Genomic DNA, 4,418 nt, shown 5'->3' on the forward strand with positions numbered 1-4,418 from the left:
AAAGAAAGGAAGTGGAAATAAGGGTCTCCAAATGCGGACAATACCACTGCTGCTCCTTCGTTGAACGCGGTGAATGCCGCTGTTCCAGCCGTGAAACATGAAGACCGCTACTATTATATTATCACTCCTCAGGGATAGAACTATTGCAGAAGAGCCTTAGATTCAATAGAGGTTTATTATAGCTTAGCACGAAGTGATTAAGGAAAGAGCTAGTTATTTCCTTGTGTGGACTACTAAAACTCCTTCTTTCAATCTTAGTATGTAAGAGATTTAAGCAAGGCCGGTAATAGATAATAGAACGAGACCGGAAAGCGCCTTGATTAGTGACGAATCGCCAAACAGTCAGCGACTACAGCTGTTGAATTTCATTTAGATATCATATCACAATCAGTCAACAGTTGGAAATCGGCCACAAGGGATATCAGATCTCCTTCTTTCAGATGTTCCTTGAATCGCCTTTGAATCCTTTCGTTTTTTAGCTTAGCTGTCGGGTGATAAATTTTCTATTTGATTTGGGCGGAATGAAAATGTTGGTATAGCTGTTTACTAGCGGGTGCGCTTCAATAAAAAAAAAAAGCGTAAGTAAGGCAATGCCGGAGTTCCCACTCATCTTAGTTTGAGAGCCCTATTACTAATACTAAACTTTCTACGCGAATTCAAGTAAAAAGAAGGGATTCACTATGCGTGTAGATTGAACGAGGTTCATCAAGCCGGTTCCATGGTTCCTTGGGGAAATCTCATAATGGTTGAAGAGGTCTGGTGTGAGTGACCAAGCCGTAAAGAAAGTATTCTCTTTGACGTAAACTCTAAAGTACGAGTGCTTTCCCTCTTCCCCCGAAGATAGGAAATAGCCCCGATCACCTGAACCTTCTTTCAGCTCTTGCTAATATTTCTACTCATAACGTATCAAATTTATTGTTTGTGTGGGTTGGTGCCCTCACCTCCTTTAAGCGAGGGAGGGAGCTAGAAAGGCAGGCCCCAGCGCTTCCACTTAGTAGCTAACGAAGCTGCTTCAAATTGATTGGTTTAAACTGGATAAGATAAGAAGATATCGAGTCAACTGGACCGAACTGTCCAGCAGATGGGAGGGACCCGCTGATGAAGGAACCGATCCATCGCGACTTAGGCTTACTTGCTCTATATTGAGGGGCTCCCCGCCTGAAGTTAGCCCAAATAGATTTATAGATTTCCTATATTCAAAAGCACTAAGCGATAAATAAAAACCTTTCGATGAGTGGACTCCTTACCTGGAGTAAAGATCTACCTGTTGAAAGACTGAAGTACTTTCCTTCTCGACTACAAGAGCAAAGAGTTAGGATAGGAGAGGTGCTACTGTAGTTACTGTAAGAGGACATCGATTCATCTTGGCTAAGCTCTATGGGCGGTGGTTTTTCGATCCGATTTCTCACTTGAATGAATAGGAAGATAGTAAACCTTCTTATAATACGATATTTCGAGTTGGATGAAAAGAGTGTGCAATAGCACTGGGCGGCTATACAAGACGTGGCGCAGAAAGCTGGACTTAACTTCATATCTTGTCTTGCCCGCTCTGAAGCGGGGCGGCTACGGTAAAGAAAAGTTCAGAGTCCCGAGAGTAAATGATTGAACCGTAGGCCTGCATGAAACCGTGGATTCGGCGATGCGGACACTAGGAAAGACTATCTTGTTGTCCCCACTTCAATGCCAATCTAATAGCTTAGAAGAAGCAAGCTCTCTCTCCCTTTGTATCTCTTTAGTTGCTCCAAGAATGATCTTTTTCGTTGTGCTTAGTTGAAGGTTCAATCCCATATCTCTATAACAAAGCACGATATCAATATCAGGGTAAGGTGAGGGAGAAAAGAATGTCCACTGTTGCTGAAGAAAGAGAGCTTACTTACTAATCTAATAAAGAAAGAGGGCTAAAGGCTTCCAACAAGCAACGGCCGAGCGCGCTAGCGCGAAAGCCGTTTTCTTGCTCCCCATCTTTTCTTAAAATCTTGGTCCATTGCTGTGACCCACGGTGCATTCCGACAACAAGCTCGGACTGGCTGAACCTGTCCCCGGGAGATAGCCTACCCGAACCCTACCTTGAACTTTCTTTGCCTTAGTACTTCGTGGACAACTACCAGTGCTGGGTGAGTACCGCTATGCGCCCTACATGAACGTATCGGCTCACTCCTCCGATCCTGTCCCCCTCTCTACGGCACAAAACCAGAGCAGAGCTCCCATCCTGCGTATTCCGATGCTGCCATTACGCTACCAGATCTTCGATCTCTATGCAAGATTAGGGCTCACAACTGGACTCCTTCCCATAATCAGGTTTGGGACCACATCTGAAGAACAAGGGCTTAGCAGCCAATTCACCAAGGGAGCAGATATCCCTTCATTAAATCCAGCTAAACATAATATATCCCCAGAATGATATCATAAAACCTTTACTTTAAGCTCCCTCACGATAGATTGGTAATTGACGGCTTAAAACGTGGCTTAAAAGCATCTATTTTTAATTCTATATCTAAATATAAATAGATAGATTAGAACAACGAAATAGAGGATTAATCCAAGGGAAGATAGCTCAAACAAGGAAAGCGTCGCTTAAAAGCGCTTATTTCTTTTCCCTTGCTAAACCAATACCTAGGGCAAGCCCGTTGCTCAATTTATTTCCTACTTGCCTTGCCTACTTGGTCGACTATATCTGCTGCTTTCCTGTGCTAGCTGGTCTCTGAATGGTCTCGCTAAGGAGAGGTGAACCGGGCTTACAGTCTATTCTTCATTGCTGGATTCAATTCAAAGCCAAGGAGAAGCGTTTCTTGGCCCAAGGGAGAAAGTACGGGTGAGTCAGGAGTGCTGTATCGGGCGAATCCCACGCTTTGTTCCAAAGAGCTAAATGAAAGGGAATGGCCAAGGGCTAATAGTTCAACCAATTAATGAAAAGTAGTCCGAGTTGTTCATTTGTTCCTTGAATGGAAGGTGCGCTCCAATGTAACGGTAGGAATGGGAACCTTCTTTGCCGGATGAGTTCTGGGTGTGTGCTTTACTAGGAATATGTTTCCCTTGCCGGGCTGCCCCTGCTGCTAAGTCCTTTCGTTCGAGTTCTGAGTTTCCTTGCTTTTTGGTCAAGAACTGGCCTAGTAGGCGGTGTGATGACAGATAAAGGGTGGTCCTTTGTCAGATTCGGTGTCTTCTTCGAGGCCCTTCCGGCTTCCTCCTTGCCGTCTTTCTTCTGGAGTGTTGATTCCTTTCCTCGGTCGGCGTGTTCCTAATCTCGAGTGAATGTATAACGGGTCAAGCCAATGGAAGACGTGGAACTCCCATATCGCGGTTTGAGCAAAGCCCGTTTGTTCCCTCCTGTCCTACTTGATGCCCGGACTGCTTTTCACTTGATCATGCACGGTTGTTGCTTCCTCTTCTAATATCCGACAAGAGCGGGGAATCTCCTGTGGTTCTTCCAGGGGCCAGCCAAGGAGTACATGATCGCATACACAGGAGCCAACCCAACCTAGAGCGTACTTCCTCGGGTTAGCCTTTCCTCCTGTTACATTTCTTCTAACTCATGCCCAGCGCTACATGCCGGTAGCAGCTATGCTTTTAGCGACATTCAGGACAGAAGAAGCGGACATCTTTGGTATTTAAGACAAGAACTCGTAAATGTGAATGCAAGTGCTTTCCCTATTGGGTTAGCAAGTACTCTTCAATCCAATCCATGACGGTGTAATGAGAAAGCCGTCCCTCCCCCCTATCTCTATCTCTAAAGGGGCTTATGTACTCCACTCGTTACCACTAAACGACGAAGCCAGGAGCGGAAGGAGGGACTTGAACCCTCAACCTCAGCCTTGGCAAGGCTATGCTCTACCATTAAGCTATTTCCGCCAGCTACGGTAGTGGCGAAGCACTACTGAGCAATTCACGTATCACAACATACGGATGACTTCTGTTTTTCCGCCGGACCACAGTCTTGACCTCCGATCGAGCTACGAACACGAGTAGGTAGGCGGCTAGGGGGGGAGGAGGGGCTAAGGGCTGCCCTTTCCATCAATCTCCGGCCGCTCAGTGCCGCTATTGGTGCGAGTTGTAAGGAGTCTTGGTCTCGAGTCAAGCTGGGGCCTCATTTCATTCTCGTAAGGGGAATGAGTGCACCGAAAAACCAGACAAGTTGCTCCCTCGCCTCGCAGCGGCGGCATCTGTCTTTTAAGTTAAACTAAGTCATTTCCTAAGACGGCTCCTCTTATTCTACGATAATCCAAGCTGCAGCTCCACGAGTCTGCTCGGAACCGGTCGATTCCTAAGCCATTCGTTCTCCCCTCTCGGTTGGCCTTTGCCAGAGCCACTAGAACAAGTAAGAGACCCTACAATGAATGAACTTAAAGAACCGCAGATTTTGACCGGATTGTACACCTTTGTGTCTGGCTATGTAGATGTGCATAAAGAAGGGACGGGAC

At 46.1% G+C, this 4,418-nt stretch overlaps 1 non-coding gene across 1 annotated transcript; it reads right to left on the reverse strand.

Moving 5' to 3' along the window:
- Positions 1-3,777: 3,777 nt before the first annotated feature.
- On the reverse strand, positions 3,778-3,849 carry TRNAG-GCC. Its single transcript has one exon. It is a non-coding gene; the product is annotated as a tRNA-Gly (tRNA).
- Between the last annotated feature and the right edge of the window lie 569 nt (positions 3,850-4,418).

Source organism: Salvia splendens, unplaced genomic scaffold, assembly GCF_004379255.2.
Source record: "Salvia splendens isolate huo1 unplaced genomic scaffold, SspV2 ctg368, whole genome shotgun sequence".
In the NCBI taxonomy this organism is placed as follows: Eukaryota; Viridiplantae; Streptophyta; class Magnoliopsida; order Lamiales; family Lamiaceae; genus Salvia; species Salvia splendens.